Genomic DNA, 21,100 nt, shown 5'->3' with positions numbered 1-21,100 from the left:
TCTTTCAGAGTCAAAGATGTATCAGACCTCGAGAGAATTGTTGGTATGAATTTGGCTTTCTATATTCCAGATGAATATTTTAATCAACAAGATATGATCTCAAGCTCTCTAGAGTAAAATTCACGCTTAACAGTTTTATAGACATTCCAGTAGACAGAAGAAACTGAAACAAAAGTTGACTAGTGGCTAGGGAGTAGGGATGAATCTTACTCAGAAAGAGAAAAATCTTACACACTATGAAAGTCTTCCTAGCTCTTGTTAACCTAATATTTGGAAGAAAGAGGATTGAATACTCTCATTATGACACATGTATTGCAGGTGGTGAAAGCTTAATTTTTCTCTAAATTTAATTTTTTATTTGAAAATAGCTTCTCACCATTGCTACATAGTACATTCCTACTTCTAAAATATTAATTTTCCACACATTAAGATGTCACAATAATTTGCATTCATTATTATCTATTATTTATATAAAATGAACTGAATCCTGAGAGTTGACATAGTAAATGGATGCCAACCATAGCAACATTAAGAAAGCTGTTTTGAGAAGCAAGGCTGAGCGATTTATGATTTAATTCTTAAAATCTCCTGTATTTTTTTTCTTTAGCACAACACTCTGATGTTATGATTTATCTCTATGTAAAGTCCATAAAACACTGAACACATGCAAATGGCTTTAGTGGTATTAATAGAGAAAGAAAAAAAAAGTAAAAATAGTTGTCTGCTTTCCTGAAGATGTCTATGATGCCAAGAGATTTTTGCTTTTTATTTATTTTTCAAATATTCATAGCTCTGAAAATTATTATTGTGTAGTTATATAGTTTCCTAGCTAACTCGAGTATTTTTTTAGACAAATGCATTCCTGGAATCCTATTCTAATCTTGCTTTTTCAGTGAACCAAGGACATTCCACTTTCCCATGTATTTAGACATAAACAATGCGGGGCTAGGAGCAAGGAGTGCAGCGTCAGTAGGGGGCCGAATCAAGAGAGGGAAATACTTCAAAAACTGTACTTCTAATTGGGGATTCTTGTCAATTACCCTAATTTGCTAAACAAAAAAATGTCTAAACCCTATATCTTGTGTGCATTCTGCCACAAATGCACCTGGAGGACCTTCAATAAATAATAACCACTTGTCATTTTAATCTTGTTTGGCTTGTGATTTTAGGGTTGATAAGGCATCTGCTACAGTAAGGAAGTGATTCAATAATATGCATTTTGTGTCTCTTCAGAACTGAAGATACATATCATCCAACATTAGGTTTGATTCTCCTGCTCCACTTTATTTATGTTCTGAATTCCGTTTATTCTTTCATGTTATTTAAATAAACAGTTTCATTACCCAGAAGAGTTTATAGTGCTCAGTTGAAAATGAGTATTCACTGAGAGTCTAAATAGAGAGATTTGAATTCATTCCTAATTGACACAATGTTTAACAAGTCTCAGTTAAAGTGAAAGTTGCGTTCTGCAATGAATACTTGATATTTGAGAAGTCCAGCAGTAGAATCTAAGTGTGACTATGTAAGTATTCTTAACATTTAAGTTTGCAGGTTGCAACCATTACCAGTTTAAACAGCATGATGTATGCCTGTACATGTGTACACTTAGAATTTTCATAATGTCAAGGGGAAAAACAATTAATTGTTTTATTAGAAAAGAAGTGGCCACTTTGTCAGAAATGCTTATATTCAAATTTGTTTCAAGTTTACATCTTTCCTGTCACATAATGCATAAGTAGGAGCTCACAGTCATGCAACCCAAGGTAAGAAAGAGGCACTTCCATTACTAGCAAGGCAATGCAGGAATTATCGAGAATTGAGAACACTGTTTTACTCAAAAATTTTAATTGACATAATATGCAGCCAAAAATAACACAATTATGAATATATGAATAAATGTATGTGTGTGTGTATATATATATATATATAACAGATAAATTGTTTTTTAAAATGTGGAGACTTTTTTTTTTCCTGTTTCAGCTTTACAATTAATAGTCCTATCTACAATGGTTTTGGACACACTATCCTTGTTTCATCTGCAAATATATTCTGATCCCTATAAGAAAGTGTTGAATGAGAATATGACATTAAGTGTCTTCTAGCTAAATGCATCCTGACACACCATGGAAGTTTTTCTGTGATTTCCAAGCTATTTCATCTGTACCAAATAGTAATTCTAGAAACAGATTAGCATTGGCTGAGGCCAAGGTCTTCAAAGAGCCATTGTATCTGAACAAAGAACAGATGGACTTCTACTCACTCTAGATTTTGCTAGCAGATGAGCTAATGAGTGAGTTATATTTTTGTAGCAAAAGCATATTCAGGAAATATCTATAAGTTAATATGGAGCTTATTAAAAAAAAAAACAACAAACCAACCAAAATGTCAGTGGCAAAAGAAATGCCAATAGAATGGCAAAGGCTCATTGATAAAAGCATAGATATCACATTTAAATAGTGTTTTCAAAGTTAAGTATTCTGATTCCTTCTTCTGCTGCAACAATAGGAATCGTAAAGTAAGCCAACTCTTACAATCAAAACACAAATCTAGAATAGTCTACGAGGTTTGCTTATATCTGTGTTCTTGCTGTTAATTGAACTCCAAAAATCCTTGCTTCATAGTATATGTCATTATGTGTTATATATTTCAATTTGAATTCCATTTTCTTTAGATATAGTTGATGCTATATTCCCCAAATTTGCTCCGCTTTGAATTAAAGGCTAATTCTCTTGTCATTCTTAATTTTTTACTTATTTTTTTCTGCTTTGTGTCATGAAGTAGTGGTCATCTTTTACAAAACAAACTTATCAAAAGGATTGGGTCATTGTGGAGATGGTTTAACCTTCTCTTTCAGCAAAAAATATGGAAGTAAGAAATTCTGATTTAATACAAAGTACTTTTTCCTTCGGCTGCTGAGTAAGAAGAAATACTGCTCATAAGACAAGAAATACTGCTCATTTACCTGTTTAATTTGAAATTAAACATAGCAAAAATAGGTATAGAAAAAGAAATGTCTAAATTGTAGAGCCAAAGAAGCAGTTAAATACAAATTTTGCCTGTTATTCATACTAATTTTATAGTTCTCAGTTTCAAACTTCTAGCTTTGCATTGTTTCCAATGTTACTTCAAAATTTAAATTGATATCCCCCCGAAAGGTATTTTCCACTGCATTTATTTGTAATTGCATATAAAATACATATATTTTTTTTGAGTAGTAAGGGTTTGGTAGCAGGAGGGAGCTACAAGGGTTGACTTCTGTGAAAGCTGCTGGAAGCTTTCCCCATGTCCAGTAGACCCAATGCCAGCTGACACCAAGACTGACCTGCCACTCTCCAAGGTCAAGCCCATCATCATTGGTAGTAGTACCTCTGGGGTCACATATATATAATAATTAAAAAACTCTGTGCAAACAGAACTGGTGCAACTGCAGCTGAACAGGGGAGTGAGACTATGGAGAGAAACAGCTCATCCAACATGAAAGAGGTTCTCTCAGGACTGGAGCAGAGAAGATACTTTGAGAAATCTAAATGTGGGAAGGCTTTTGATCTTCTTTAAATTACATGAATGGATGGATTATACAGGCACATCCAAGAAAGAAATAAAATTTCTGCCACAAGATCACATACACAAACATTGTTTTGAGAAACTACCTCCCTCCCAAGGTTACCTGAGAAAGTAGGAAGGACCAAACTTCATTAAGGACACTGAACTTGCATTCCAAAAACAGAAGCCTGAAAAATAATTTCCAAAACTGCTTTTTGGAAACATTCCAAGGGTTGATCGACTTAAATACAGTGGTTCTTAGAGATAAGACATTAATTTAAAAAATCATTCCCCCGACAGTTTTGGGAAATTTAGCAACTAGAGAACATATAGCACCGTAAAATTATAAGATTTCTGAAAGATTTTAGTATAAAATCAAATTACTGGCCCCCATTTTGGCCTTAGCATTTATTTTGCTAATATTTTGGATCAGACTCGTGTCTGGTCTCTATATCAGACATGGAACAGCAGTGGTCAAGGGCTTTCATCTTCTCCCACATCTTAGAACATACTCCTCATCTTTGTCATTCATACTCTGTTCTCACATCTGACATCCCCATACCTAACAGCTCTAGATGAGTGCAGTCCTTCATTAAACTTCCCTGTGTACTGCAGAGGTACCATTCAAATTTGGAACACTGAAGAAGGCCTACAGCCAATTACAAAACAGAAAAAGGAAAGTTGAAAAAACATGGAGTCTCATTTGTTGGCTTTATGAAAACACAGCTTGCTTGTATCTTTGTGTGCTTACAGTACATAGGAAAAAAAAAAGGTAAAGAGAGTAAATAAGTGGTCCTTCTCTCCCTCTTCCTTCAAACAAATGAATAATTAGGTAAATAAAATTTTTCCCTAGGGCACCATAAGGCAACTTAGTGCTCTGGCCATGATGGATCAGTTTATCTAAATGAAGTGTAATGATAATTATGAATGTTTAAACAATTTGCAAAAATAACCTGTTCTATTTCTTTTAATATCAAGACAAAAAATGCACATGTATACATGCAAAGCTACTCATATTTGCATGAAACCCCTAAAACCAACCATTTCATGTATTACAGGATAAAAATATTTAATGAAATGTCTTTCAGGTTTTCAAAAATATGATTAATTTTATAATACAGCTTGTATTATACACAAGTTGTATTGACAATTTTTCCACAAAGTGGTTATGTAGCCCTGGAAGACCCTTAACTACAAATCTTATGTAAATGATGCCATACAAACTATTATTGCTTTGGATGTTATTCATTGTTAAACTTGTACTGTAGTGTTTGAGTTAATTTAATGTATTTCTTTTTATGTATTTTCTAACTAATTCAAGAGAATGCAATTCTCCTATTTGAGAAACAGTTGATAGCTTGCTACATTACAGGAATAAAAATGAATAGAAATAAGCTGATAAAAATGAACTTGCATTGTTAAGTTTCACCTAGCAGGATGACCTAGCACTACAAGAGAAATAATGCATGACTTGGATTACTGTAAAATGTATTAGTGCCTCAGATGCTTTCAGATGTTATGAGACAATGTATCATTATATAAATACATGTGCGCATATCAGCAAGATATCCAGGATTTGTAATAAAAGGAGAGAAATTTCCTTTCTTACTGAAGCAGTTGAAATCTTTGACAGAATTATAAGCTATGCATAAACAAACTGGAAGTTAAAATATTTCAAGCCAACTGTGTATTAAACCAGGATACTAACTTTCCCAACAAATGAAATTTGATCACCTATTAAGCAAATTTTGTGTAATTTTTGAGACATTATCTCAAACTTCAAGATGAAGCTCATTGAGGGGAAAAAAGATAACTAGAGTAAAACCTGTGGAATATGCAAATATTCTCAATGTTTTTTATTATAAGCTTTATTAGCAACAAAAGAGGTTTCTTGTTTCACATTCAGGATAGGTAGGAATGCCCAGGCACCTCCCCTAAGGGCAGGGGGGTTTTGCACTGTCTTTTGCAATAGATTCTGGATCTGTTGCAACACTTGGATCATGTGCAATCCTCAGGTGGAAGGCCTCAGGAAAGAGCCTGAGGGCATTTTAGGGGACTTTAACGTTTTTTGACAACTTTTAAGACATCAGAGCTGCCTCACATCAGCAGTTGAGTCATTTATGCCCTATCAAACCTTCCCCTGGGAGGAGAGAGGAGGAATTTTACATCTGAGCGCTTGTGTAGGGGAAGACAACCACCATGATAAAATGTGCCGTCCCACTCTGCAGGGTTTGCCTCTTGTCAGTGTCAAAGATGGCCCCTTCTGTCTTGTGAAAATTGCCACCACATCCAAAAATTTACCTCTTACCCCTCAGGGAGGCAAACCTGGCCTCAGCAAAGCTCCCTGGCACCTCCACAATTGCTTTGACTCATTAAGCATTAACAATGCAATCTCTCAGAAGGTGGAGGTGTGGCTTGGTGAGCACCTGGCAACCAAGCAAGGTAAAGCATTCCACATACATAAAATGAGTGAAAGTAATTAATTTTTTGATACTATTAGCAAAACAATATAAGATCATTTTGCGCCGGCAGTTTATATACAAGCACGAACGGGACGGGACTACTGTGGATGTGTCGGAACCGTTTATTTTCTAGAATCTTTATAATACATAGTTTTGTCTATGCAAAGATCCTGACAGTTCGCATCTAGGCAGCAAGCCAAAGAAACTCACTTGTTACAAGTCACCAAATACTCATCTTAGCCAATTACACAGAGAGAAAGCATATTGACAGTGATTCTATCCAATCAACATAAACACATGTAGCTGGGGTTAAAACAATACTTGCTTGTTCATTTATAAGAACACAAAGCATAAAACTCTATTCATAATTTCAACCTTGCTATAGAAACTTTTTGCAACTTAGAAAGTTATTCCGAATCGCTAATACATAGCTCTATTGTTCTATTCCTCATGTCTTTGCTACAGCTTAACAAGATGCATCAGCAATATCCATAGCTCTGCTGCACTGAGGCCTGTCTGTTTTCCCACAAACCTGAAACCCTCTAACTTTATGGATTCCTACACATTTGGCATTAAACTTCTTGGTCTGTAGTTTTATTGGTAGAATCTTTGAAAAGTGGAAACAAAACGAAACAAAATATCTAAAGTTATCTACATAATCATTTTGACAATATAAACCTAGCAGACTGCTTTTTTAAACAAATTTCAAGCTTGAATATTGAGGTTGATTGAAACACTAGTCAGAACTGCTTTTAACTGTTTTGTGTAAATGGTATGGTGTTCAAAACCAGTTATTTCCTTTTTGTGTTTGAGACTTTTTTATAAGAAAGAGTTCTCTTCTTCTGATAAAAAAATAATAATAAATTAATAGCTGATCACCTTTAGCTGGCCAGGTTCTATTTAGAAAAACTCTGCACCGAGCCTGTTCAGATTATTTTCCTAAAACTTTGAAGGTGTCTAAATTTAGTTTTTGCTTTATAACAATGGAAACCAGGCCATCTGAACAGAAACTACTTTGTCAAAGACAGTTACATAATAATGTAAAAGAGCTCTAGCAATAAGTTTATGAGAGGATAACAAAGACAATAGAATGGACTGCAGTGGGACAGTGAGATAATATTTATCAGAATGTCAGGAAGCAGTCTGAGCATTTAGATCACCTCACCTTTGTCAAGATCTCTTTTAAAGGTCACCACAGGAAAATTTTGATGACGAGTTTGAAGGAACGGATGCTGCATCTTTGTGGCAGTTAACAGAAAAAAGGACAAAGGTATTTCATCTAAAAACAACATGTGTGCTACAGATTTTGTCTTGGACTCTGCTTGTAAGATTACCAGATGGTAAGTGGACCAGGTTGTTGCAAAGAAATCAAGCTATTTGTGCTGGATATTACAAGCAGGTAGTTATCTTCCACCTTCTAACCTTTCAAGGGCATTTTTCCCACAAAATCATTGTTTTTACAAAAGCATAGTAAATGATGAAAAACACCATGATGAAAAACAGCAACAGGGAAGTTAGGCTATTGACTCTTCCAAAACCCTCTCTCCTGGTAGGACGGTGGTTTATTAATAATGAAATTAGTTATCTTTACTTAAAAAAACCCAAAAATAAGCCGTTTAGATTTTGTTGCCTAGTAAATCTGGCAGTGCTATAGCACTCGAGATTACTAGATGAAATACAGGTGAAATACCATAAGAAGGTACATTACAAGTGTGCATGAGGTGATCAGTCTTTACTGCCATAAAAACTTTTTTTTTTTTACTTTTTATGTTGAGCCCTTACTCTTATATGATGTTTTAACTTTCTTTTTGCTTTTATAAATTTAAAAACTTTCATAGCTCAGAAAAAGAACTAATTTACTATGATATACAAGGTTAAATATCAATCATTATAATTCTTAATTCATACAATAATACATTTACTGAATGTATTGAAGTCTTGCAACATCCAAACCAGTAGAAGGATCTAGTTCATGCCTGATTGAGCAAAATTTACATTATGCACCCTAAAAAATAGCCAAGGAGCTAAGTAGCTTCTGAGCAAGTAACTCCCCCACCAAGTCTGAATAAGGAGACCAGCTGCAGTTGGAATGTTTTCTGCTTTGAGGAGATGCTTGGTGTCAAATTTAATACTGGCACATGCACTCCTATTATCCATGCTTTGCCCAGGGAAAAATATTTCTGAAAAGTTTTTCTGTGAATACATCTTTTAAAGTTCTAATGAGGGAGAATCCCAGTGTTCCCAGTGTAAGATCCATCTTTGAAAAACAGTTCAATTGAGCTGGGTAGAAATATATTTTATGAATAATTTCCAAGGAGTCAAGACTACGTGCAACTTAGGACACATTCTACATTATTTTAAATGTCTAGGACTATCTTTTCTCCAATGAAAACAAAAAGAACTTATGTCTTACCAGGTCCCTGGGAAAAGAACATAAAAACCAATTTAAATATAGGGTGGTAGTTGGCACTCACTGGCACACACTCCATAGTCTCACAATCTTCTTCAACAGGAGATTGCAGGCATCCCAGAATGATGAATTGATATACCTATTTTCTATGAATTGGTCTAATCAGTGGCCTAATCAAAATTTCAGGCTTCAATAAGAGATTCTGGGCCTGAATCTCCTTCTTTAATTATGTACTGTGTGAATAAATTTTTTTGTTTGATTATTCCACGGGGTGCCCAACATTTTTTTGTCAAAGAGTAATCATTTCTCTATTCACTATCTCCATACAATTAATGATTTTTTAGATGTGTAGCTTAACCTTTACTTCATTTTTAGTTTATTTTTTCATTGCAGTTATTTCATATTTCAAGTCACTTATTTTTTTCTTTCTTTGATTATTTCTACAAATCAATACTGTTAACTCCTTTCAAGAGCACAAGGCCAAAAAAAATTAAAAATTTGGGGTGTGGGTGATTTACATAGATTTACATAGTTTATTTTATTCACAGTTAATTTCTTAGTAATTTATATGTTTCTCTTTTTGATCTTCAGCCATGTTTGACTATACATATATTCAGAAAGTCATGATGCTAGTTTTTCTAACTAGCAATGGTTTAGAAACTCTCTTTGTGCATATGCACAATTACTTTGTTGAAAAATAGAGATTAGTGAGTTTGTGTGATTGTCCCATTCCCCTCCCCTGCCCCACAAAATTTATTTTTAATTGATTCACCTGTCCCCCAATATTATGAAATTCTTCCAGATCTTGTGTTTTGGTTCTTCTGAAACACACTACACCAGCAAATTTCAATACTCACTAATCACTTTTTCTTCTAAGTGATTTAGGTAAAAAGAATAATAGAACTTCTCGTAGAAATAGATGTAGTGGTTTGTAAACAAAATATTTCTTTATTTCATTTTAAATATAAAAAAATCTTATTTACTTTTAGAGTAATTTATCATTAATTTGGAGGTGGCAACGTTTTCTACCATCTCTGGTTGATTTGTATTTTTATGTGTGTGTAAGTAAGCAATCTAATCATAATTTAAATTTAAGCACTATGTAAAAAAGTCCAATAAATCCTTCATGGAAACAATGAACTAAAGGGTTTATGGCAAGCAAATTTTTGTGCCAAGATATGGAGAGAGTTTTAAAATTATTAAAAATTATGGAATTTAATCTTAAATTAGATTTGATGATATGGTCATGTGTGGTCCTAAGAGAAACAGAATAAGTAACAGACTGTTCTAAAATAACAGGAGTATTCATGCAAACATAAAGAGTTTGGTTTTCAGTGCATATATCATGCTTACATAGATAATCTAATTGAATCACATTCTATTTGAATATCCTAGAATTCTGTATCATGGCAATACTATACTTTATATAGAGCAAAGTCTATTTCAGTAACATGAAGTATCTTAAAACAGCTGAATAAATATTATATTTTCCTCAAAACAACTTGACACATTTTTCTTGAACATTCCAGATCACAAAGTGATATCTTTTCTTCTTGCTATGTAGTTGATTGAAACAGCAGAGACCAAAGTAAACAAGAAGAGTTATTATTTTCAATGTTCTCTAAATAACTCAGAGGAAATTAGATAAAGAAGAGATGTTATCTATGTCAGTAATATAACGACACTAATTAAGTTTAACATCTTTAGAAATGTTGGCTTAGTACTACTTAAAACTAAACAAACAGATTATGCTTGGCTCAGAAAACAGACAACTCGTTTTATAATAAAGTAATAAAAGAAATTAAAGCAGCAATCTGTTCAGGTGAAAACATTTCAGCAGTCATGGATTATCAGCCTTAACACAGGCAGCCCAGGAGTACCTGTAAGAGCTGTTACTTTTGCTTGTTTCCTGATCACTATTTTTCTGGCAAAATAAAACTGGCAGAGCAGATGGACTTAAATGACTTCCAGTTTAGAATTGAGTAAAGATTACTTGAGCTTTTCATCAATCAAAAGCAAAAATTTACATCAGCTCTATTTGCGCTGAGGTAATTTTTCACCTGTCTCCAAAGAGATTGTATTTCATGTTCATCCAAAATATATGTTATTCAGTCATAAACAGACATTTCCTGTTTTCAATTTTCTCTCTTCATTCTATTAAAAAACATCTCAAACATAAAAATATACTTTGTTGGGGAATATTGATATTTATGCAAAGTTAGACTTCCATTAGCAAAAAAAAAAAGCCACAAAGCAAAAAGCAACGAAAGAAAACTCAACCAAACAATTTCTTCAAAAATTTCATGAGTATTTTTACCTGTGTCTTTACAATAAAGGATAAAATCAGTGTTCTGATACTGATTATTTTTTTCTTTTTCTTTTTTAATTTTGCTATATCTAATTGGCTAATGTTGATCAATGGCATAGAATTAGATCTGAAGTTGACTGTTCTTTAAACAGACAGAAAAATTATGAACTATGAATAATGAATTATGAATAATGCTAAGTCTGTTTATAATAATTTATGGTATTTCAATAATTCCATGGAAAATCTGATAGTATAAGCCTGGAGGAGGTAATATTTTTGTTCTTGTTGTTATAGTGAGAAAACACAGATCTGAGAAACAAATTTTATGGTAATAAAAATAATGGATAAAAAAATTATTAGCTTAAAATGAAGGATTAGAATGGATGGCTGCCCTGAAAAACATGCAGAATATCTTTAGGCATCAACATAAAATATGAAGTAAAGGGAGAGATGTTTGTACAGACTTATCCATATGTTAAATTGGTGTATCTTTGAGAGAGACATTCTCATATCCATTCTTCTTTTCCCTGAAAGACTCTGGATCTGAGAGGACACAAACAAAAATAGAGGGTTTTTTTTTACAAAAAGCAATTAGAAATATTAATCTACTTTGACATAAACCTGAAAAATTTTTACTAAGAATGAAAAAATCTTATGGAAATGGTCTCAAAGAATTTGGATCAAAATGGGCCTTTCTGTAGAAGCAAATCAGTGGTTAAAATTGGAAGAGACCAGTGTGGGTCATCAGGTCCAACCTCTCCTAGAGTATATTCCACAAGATTTTGTCCAGACAGATCTTGAATACCTCCAGGGAAAGCGAGAGAGAAAGAGATCCGCAACCCCTCTGGGCAATCTCTTCCAGTGTGTGGTCACCTGCACAATAAAGAAGGTCTTCCTCATATTCAGGTAGAACCTCCTGAAACACAGGAGTGTTTTCCTATTATTTTATCAAACAACATACCTCATTTATAATCTTAAACTACTGACAAATTTTTATACATTGCCAATGAGTTTTTTCTGAAAAATACAGCAATCCTCCCCCCACCATCAACAACTGAACTATATTTTGCACCATGGTGCAAGATGACTATATTTATTTCATTTCAGTGGCTGGTCATATTTCAGAGTTTTTCAATTTAAGCATATAATGCAAATAAGAAAATGTTTATTACAAGTCTTGTTGATAAATTGCATCGATAAAAGAAATTCCTTATAAAAAAGGAATGAGTCTGAAGATTAAAAACAAACTATTGCCATATATAATAAACAGGTAAAAACTTGTGTTTAATAACAGACTCTATGGAGTTGGCAAGATGGGTGTCATTTTGTCATCCTGGCTGGGTTCTCCCAGTCTTGCCCTCAGGTCAGTAAAGCGGTAGATTTTTCCTGGGTGATATCTTGCACATACAGCCACCCCTGAATCTGTAGAAAAGCATTCAGTATTGCTGATTGCTGATCCCTCCTTCCCCTGAGAACCAAGGTGCTGCTACGAGAGAGAAGGCAACAGCTCCCTGTGCCCCCTGGGGTTTGCTCAGACCTTAGCACTGCAGCCAAGAACAGTCTGAAGCAACCTCAGGTGTCACAGACATTTCTTTTATGAAAAATCCTCTCTTAGGATTTTCTTGCTGAAGCTGAGAAGTTCAGCAACCAGACATAAACAATAGGTTATCTGCTTCTGTGGAATGCAGCAGGTCAGTTCGGGATTGGCCCAGATTGAGTGTTTGGAGGTAATGGCCAATCCGGAACTGAGCTCTCTCGGACACAGTCCGAGAGAGCAAGGTTTGTTATTCATTCTTTACTTTCTATTCTTAGGTAGTTAGCAGCTTCTGGAAACTCTCCCTTTCTTTTTCTTTTTAGTATAGTTATAATAGATGTTTATATCATAACTTAATAAATCAGGCCTTCTGATCATGGAGCCCATCTCGTCTCTTCCTTCACCCCGAAAACCTTGTGGCCAACCGGCGACACTCAGGTAAGTCAGTGGAGATGCACAGACCTAGAAAGATAAATCTAAGAAGTAGAGGATATCAGGAGGTCTTATTATACACTTTTCTGATAGATTAGTTGGAGTTGTTTGCTTTTTGTTTTGTTCTGAGTTGTTATTTAGTTTTTCTTAAAACCTCTGAAGTCTGTGGGCATCCTAGTGCCTTTCATCTGGAATCTGAGAAAGAAAATAATAACCTCTATTGAAGGTTTAGATTGTTTTACCTTACTTCATCCCTGGAATGATTTGAAGAACTCCAAATAAAAAATGAAAGATTAGTTGCCTACTTTGTGCATATTTATTCTTTACACTATTTGAATACATAAAATTTTAACTTTTTTCTCTTCATCCTTCATAATAAGAGAAACATATTATGGAATAAATTCAAAATGAAAATGTGTAACTAGTAATGTCTAATTTCAGGTATCACTTTTGGGTCTTTTCTATACTTCTTGGACATCCTAGTAGGTCATTCTCTTCATGACAGATTATTACTTGTGTTACTTTCATAGTTTGGAAATAGTAGACTAAATTATTTTAGTCTGTCTATTTTAGATATCAAGTACAGGAAATGTAGAGTTTTGAAGAAGTTATTTTTTATCTCTGTATTTGGTTGTGTTCCAAATTGAGGTTGAATATATCTTGTCCTTTTGATTTATATGCTTTTACATACAAAAAGTTGCAGCTGTATACATAGGGACAGAATTAGGTTCACAGGGTTATTACTATTCATTGAAAAAAAAATAGAAAATCTGCTGGTATTGCAGTCTTCCTCATTTAAAACCTGTTATAAGTGGAAGGTAAGATCTATTTACAGACTTTAACTATACTTTTCTGAAGAAGAATCTTACTTTTCTTCTCAGGTCATTAAAAGGGCAAGATGGGAACATATTGAAGGAAAATCATGTGTCTTCACTCCTTCAAATAAACTGAATGACCTTTTCTTGAAATTTGAAGTAATATGTTTTTCATTAAGTGTTTCATATTGTGCAGTTTTTATCATGTGACTCAGCAGTGGGAATAGACTTGTTATTAAGGACAGATACACATGATAGCTCTATTTAAAATGCAAGGTAAAAAAGCTTTAAAACCCTGTTGAAATGTTAGTTTTACTTGAAATGTCATAGAAGATCATGTGCTAGAATCATACCACCTTAATTCTGCAAAATGAATTTTATAAGCTTACATTTTGGGGAACTGGGGAAATGTTAATTTTCTTCTCTTTTTTCCTATCTTAATGGCTAAATTTCCACTCTGTCAGTGTGCAAGGCTTTAAAGAATAAATAATGATATTATAGTTTTCATGTGTGAGGGTAAAAGTAAGTGGAATAGTCTCTAAGGTCAGGCTAATGCAGAAGAAGGAATAAGCAAATCATAGTTGATAACTAAGCAGGAAAACATGCTTTAACCACAAGTCAAATCAAATTGCCAAAAAAGAAAACTAAATTTGAATAAAGAAAAAGAAAGTCTTGGCCTATATACACAACCAAGTTGCATAAAAATAAATAGTCCTTATGTCCTATGAAAGAATAAGAACTGGAAATGAACTCTTACAATAAAATATCACAGCTGCACACTAATGAACACATTCCAAAGTGATGGCAAATACACTCCATGCAATCCTAGCACCTCAAGCAAATTTAAAATAAATAAATAAATAACAAAATGAGAAATGAGAGAAAAAGGAAACATATTAATGAGAACTCAAGACCAACTAGTTCTAAGAATAGCACAATATGATTTATTGAATTTGCTTTCAGTGATTAAAATATAGATGAAAAAGATAGAGTTCCTGCTCTCTTTTTCCAAACCATAAATGACAAAAAATACGTAAGACTTTGGGAAAATTCAGCCTAAGATGTCTGACTTCATTTCAGATCCCCAAGGAAGTTCTCACAATTAGACATACCATCTTTCACATCACATTTTATCCTTGACTAATGAGTAGAGTACTTGTACTTGAGTCTAGAAAAAAGAAATAATCAAATCTCCTTATGTACAGGGAACTCATAAGTGATATAAGCATATTTTGCAATTTTTCCTGTATTTGCTTCAGAAGTGACATTTGTCCCCAGTAAAGGCTGTGAAAGAAATAATGCAACAATCATCTGTAAACTATTGCTATGACAGTAGGAAACAAATAACTGATTAACCAAGAACACAATACCCTACTGATAAATTGCTTTATCTGGTGATTTTATTAACCATGTTTTTGAAATAACCACATGGTATTGTCACCACATGCAGCCAATAAGGTCATTAATTTATGTCCTACTACAAAAGAAAAAAGATTTTGCAATCAAAGACAGTAAGAGAAAAAAACAAATTTTTTCCCAATAAATGAGATCAAAAAAGATTAAAAAATTAAGAACATTATTTATAATTTGATTAAATGTGTATTAAAATTAGTAGTTATCAAGATGTAAGTACTGAATTTATTTCTGTGTCTAATATGTCTTTTTTATGGTGCATGTTATATGAAAGATGAGAAGTTTCACACATAATTTTGCAACTCTCAAGTGTTAGATTAGATAATGCTTAGATAGATTAGATAATAGCTTAGATAATATTAGATAACCCTACTATTAAAAAAACCACAAAAAAGCCAATATTAAAACTGTAACAGAAGGATAGTGTTGATTTATTTTCTTTTATACTGGGTTTAATTTTGTAAATTTTTGAACCATTCTCTTCAGAAAAAAAAAATTTGTTGCTCTGCTTTGAGAACAGTGTAAACAAAAGTAGAGAAATCCTTCTCAAATTAAGGCAAAAATCCTTTAGATATCTGAGATCAAGTATTTAACTGTGCTTGTAATCACTTCTACTGAAATTAATAAATCTGCATATTGCCATAAATAAATAAATAAATAAATAAATAATTGATAAGGAAATAAATAAGACAAGGGGCATGTGCATGGCTGAGGAGATTTGGGTTTAAAAACTACTGTCAACATGTAAACAAAGCTATGTACTTCTATATTTAACATTGCCTTTTCTACTGAGCAACAGTTGCTTTGGAGAATATTACTTCTTATGGAAAGATTAGACTAAGAGGCTTAGTTACCATGGCTCTAGGATTTGTTATACATATTTGATAAGATTTCCTATGCACTTCCTCCTATTTACAACTTAATTCTATAATTTTATTTCTGCAGTAGAAAGTAAAATTAATAACTGCCAAAAATTAAAATACTTCTAAAACAGAATTTAGCCTTCCATTCAAAAAACTAGCCATTCATAGCTTCCTTGTCAAGTTTTCTGTGTTTATATCTCATAAAACTTAACTTAACAGGCAATGAATGGAAGAATAAGGAAAAAGTATTTCTTGCATAGACATCTGAATCTGAGGTTTAAAGAATGGAACATAACTAAAGATGGAATATCCTCATCTTCTGTTGTCAAAAAAGAAGGTCTTCTATTGTCTATTGTACTCACAGGGCTTACAGAAGAACTTTCAGGTATTGAAGTGAAAAGTAGATTGAAATCTTTGGTTCAATAGGTAGCCTTGTTCATATATCACATCCTGTACTATTGCAAAGAACACCAGATAGGGATTCTCCTTTCCACAATACCATAGGTATTGTGTATAAATGGTTATCACCATAAGTTCTTAAAACAAACAAATAATCCAAAACCCCTGGTCAAACCAGCAAAAAACCCAAAAAACCCCTCATTTAAAGCTGCCTTATGTCAAACACTGAATAAAATCACAATTTTATTTTATGGTTCTGTACATGGGTGGTCTCATTTCTTTTGAAATACATGAGATGACATCAACAAGATGTTTTTGATATAGGACTGTAATTGTCCATGTCAAAGCAATATTGAACTGAATATTTTTCCAAAACCCTAGTCAGCTGTTACATGCTTGAAATATTTCTAGTTGAAAAGATTTCTTTTGCTTATTGTCTCTTTTAATGTATTGAATAAAATAATTGAAAGAGGTAACATTTTTTGCATTTTTGAGGATTGGTCTTTCACATTCATAAATAAGGAACTTTCAGTTATACAGTCACTTAAGTTCACTTACTTTCCCTTTGAAGGAGCATAGCTATATTTAACTGACACAAAAGAGGAATGAGAACATTATAATGAAGATTCTATAATTTTTTGTGTTGGTTTTGAAGAAACTTTTTCAAGGCAGAATGAAGTGAGACCCTGTGGGAGATGTATGAAAGTCTCCACTTCCCAGAAGTAGGTTTATCATTATATTTGGACCAGTGAAGAAAGAGAAAAATCCAAATCTTTATGAATCCCTAATATTGGAAAACTAGAAGTTGAACAAATGAAAAATCATGTATGTGAGAGGTTTCTTTTATTTACATATTATGTTTTAAACTGCTAGATGCACTGATGTTTACTTTTCAAGTTTGCCCGAAGGGGCTAGAAATGTACTGGGTTTGAAATAGAAAGCTTAAATTCTCATAAAAATATATCAAATCCTGACAGAGTTTTCAGGGAAAGAAAAAAAAGCTCTTATGATTAGAAATAAACCAAACTGAAGCACTCAATGCAGCAACACTGGAGAACTAAATGAAATTAGATCACCCAACTCTGAAAAAATTCCTTGAACTATCATGAGTTTCAATATCTTATAGACATCTGAAACCTTTATCAACTACTTCTCTATATATGTTTCCTAATGTAATATTTACCTATAAATTTGAATATTGAATTTTCTCAGTCCTTCAGCGACTCTTGTGTGTTGCTTGTGATGAACAGGTATAGAAATGTTCAGGCATGTCAAACATGGCTATTTTGCCAATAAATTTCAAGTGAAAAAAAATCAAAAAATATCTGTTTACTGGGTTAAGTATAAAATCTGAGAAACCCTATAGTAGGAACTCCCTTTTACTTCAGTTGCAGATTCTGAGTTATGGGGAAGAAACGTATTTTACTGTATGACACTATTTACTGTATGACAGTTTTTCTGTGTGTTATTATAAAGCACAATGGGTAATATGGAACTGTTTAATAATTTGGAGTTTCCTTCCAGCTTTGTCTATATATAAACTAAGAAAATTAGACCAAAACTGTCATTATGTCCTTAGGTTTCTAAAAGTTCTGGCAAAATTAAAGAAAACTAGAGGACTAATTTCTGCTATACGAGGATTTCAGGATAAAATGCAGTTTGATATATTCATTAAATATGCATTTAAAATTATGTCCATGTGCATGTCCATCCTATCCTGGATGAGCACCAACCTTCTTTCTCTTTCAACATGTTAAATTTTGCAAGTCTCTATAAGACTTGTTGAACTTCTCAGCATTTCAAATGTCAAAAATTATAAAATCAGAAACAGAGCTCCAGCTCTGTAGATTTTATGCATAAGAAATATTAGAATAAAATAAAATACTCCTCTCCCCCCATAATTTGAATAATAGAATTAATAAATATTAGAGGCAAAACTTGTCAAAAGTTTCATTCTTAGCCTCAGTTTTCAAATTCACCTTGGAAAACAAATTAAATCATGGTTGGTTTAACAATAAGCCAGTAAGCTAAAACACTTCTTGAACAGTACAAAAGATAAATATACATCATTCTATATTTTGTTCAAATGGAACTGTTTGTCAGTCATCATGGTGTTTTTGAAAATACAACAGCTGCGTTTGACTGCTGGCCTGAAGTGGAAAATACAGGATTTGGAACAGTCAAGAATTTAAATGTATGGTGGACTATTGCATTTCTTGATGACAAGAGATGGTGAGTCTTCATCATTCTTTCCCGTAGTCCCCTACCTCATGCACATTCATAATTTATTCTCATATCATATGTTGAAACTTTGAATAGGCGTCAAAGGTTTCACTACAATGTTTCAACTTTAAGGTTTTGCATGTAAGCTGAAATTATCTACATAACCTGTTTAATACCAAATTAAATAGAAAAATATGGAAAATTATATTATAGCCAATTGTTTTACACACATCCTCAAAGTTGAATGCCAAATGCATATAAAGCAAAACATAATGAAAAATGAAGCTGTACATGAGCCAGCAGCATGTCTGGGTGGCCAAGAAGTCCAATGGCATCTTGGCCAATGGCATCCTCTACCAGGAACAGTGCAGCCAGCAGGACCAGGGAAGTGATCACCCCCTGTACTTGGCACTGGTGGGGACACACCTGAAGTGCTGCGTTCAATTCTGTACCCCTCAATTTAAAAGGGACACTGAGGTGCTGGAGTGTGTCCAGAAGAAGGTTACAAGGTTTGTGACAGGTCTAGGAAATGTCATATGAGCTGATGGAGCTGGGTTCATTGGTCTAGAGTAGAAGATGCTCAGGAGGAACCTCATTATGCTCTACAAGTACCTGAAAGGAGGGTGTAGCGAGGTGGGGGCCAGTCTGTACTGCTGTATCTGTAGTGACAAGACCAGAGGAAATGGTCTTAAGCTGAGACAGGGGAGATTCAGAATAGATATCAGAAAAAATAATTCACTGTTAGGGTGCTCAGGCATTGGAATAGGTTGCCCAGAGAGATGATGGAGCCACCATCCCTTGAGGTGTTTAAGAGGTGTCTGGATCTGGTGCTGGGTCATCTGGTTTAGTGGTTTAGGGTGATACTGCTGGGTTTACAGTGGTTGTGCTGGGTGGATGGTTGGACTTGATGATCTTGCAGGTCTCTTTCAACCTTGATTACTCTATGATTCCATGAAATACATTTGCTTTTACTCTTCAATATTTTTTAGATCTGCTTCCATTTTACACTAGCAAAATGAAGATGTTTTAATTATTGGGCCACCTCAGTATTATCTGGTATTTTTTTGTTTAAAAAGACCTCTTTCTCATTATGCTGCAAATAGTAAAATACACTGAGTTTAATAACAACTGTTTATTTTTAATAGTTTTAATAGTTTTAACTTTTTCACTTTACAAAATATAAATATTAAATTTTCTATTATATTCTAGATTTAATTTGACTCAGTGTGGCTCAAAGACTAGAACATCAGTGAAACAGAGGTAAAAGACACTCTTAAGGGAATAAAAAACCCTTAGCACTCCCCACACACTCACTGAAATATACAAACAAGGAAATATTTCTCTCTAATGCTTAATCCACTGTATCAGAGAAACAGCAACAAACCCTATGATATTACTTTAGTTTTTTTCTGTCAGAAGCTTTATTCCTGAAGCAAACTGGCTGTAGCAATTAGATGGATTATTTTTATCTTGAGGAAGATTCTTTAACTGGCTTCAAGCAAATTGTATTAATACTTTTCCTCTGTTCTCTTGTTCTGCACAGGGCCTCATCCATGGGAGACTGTCCTCCATGAGCCTCTCCAACGTCAGCAATTCCTGTGGACTGCATTTGTTTATGAACTGCTTCAGCACGAGTCCTCCACAGGGTCACAAGTCCTACCAGCAAACCTGCTCCATGGTGGGCTCCTCTCTCCATGGGGCCACACGTCCTGCCAGGAGCCTGCTCCAAAGTGGGTTTCCCACCGTTCACAGCCTCCTTTGGGAACATCCTTCTGCTGTGGTGTGGGGTTCTCCAGGGGCTGCAGGTGGTTCTCTGCTTCACTGTGCACGTCCATGGGCTGCAGGGCCACAGCTGCCACTCCATGGTGCGCACATTGGGCTGGAGGGGAATCCCTGCTCAGGGCCTGGGGAACCTTGTCCCCCTCCTTTCTCACTGATCTTGGTCTCTGCAGAGCGGTTTCTCTCACATATTCTCTGTCTCCAGATGCTGTGTCCCAGAGGCTCCACCGCCTCCACTGATGGCCTCATCCCTGATGGACAGCAGATCCGTCTTGGAGTCAACTGCCACTGGCTCTGCTGTACATGAAGGAAGCTTCCAGCAGCTTCTCACAAAAACCAACTTTCATCTCACCCGCTACCAAAGCCTTGCCATGGAAATCCAGTATACTTTCAAACAGTTATCTGTTTCTTCCCTTTTTTTTTAATAAAAATAATTTTAATTGCCTCATTAGAACTGCATAAGAATTATTTTTAGGAAATATGACTAATGGACTCATCCAACCTAGCTAGAAATCTCCTGGAGTTCACTGGAATAGAATTTTCCTCTTTTTTTAAATTAGCAAAATTCTAATGAGAATGTGTAGATGGGTAAAAGGTGAATTTCATAGATAGTAAGAATCTCTTGCTCTCTCATTGGTGATGAATCACCAATTATGAGAGAGAAAGACCTGAAGAACTGCAATTTATAGAGACAGAGAAAAGGAAAGACAAATTAAAAGCAACATGAATTGAAACACAAGAAATATTAAACTTTATAAAAATAAATACCCATATCTTAAAAGTGCATGAATAGCCAAAGGAAAAAATTCAAGCTGTGTCAGAATATGCCCTGTATTCTGTATGTTCTTTGAGTAGTCAGACATAGGAAAAAATTAAAGAAAAAGAGAGAGGGGAAAAATAAAGGTGTTCTTTTTTTGTT

The sequence above is a fragment of the Geospiza fortis genome, unplaced genomic scaffold, assembly GCF_000277835.1.
Source record: "Geospiza fortis unplaced genomic scaffold, GeoFor_1.0 scaffold111, whole genome shotgun sequence".
Classification (NCBI taxonomy): Eukaryota; Metazoa; Chordata; class Aves; order Passeriformes; family Thraupidae; genus Geospiza; species Geospiza fortis.
The sequence above is the reverse complement of the archived record's forward strand: the minus strand, read 5'-3'. Positions refer to the sequence as shown.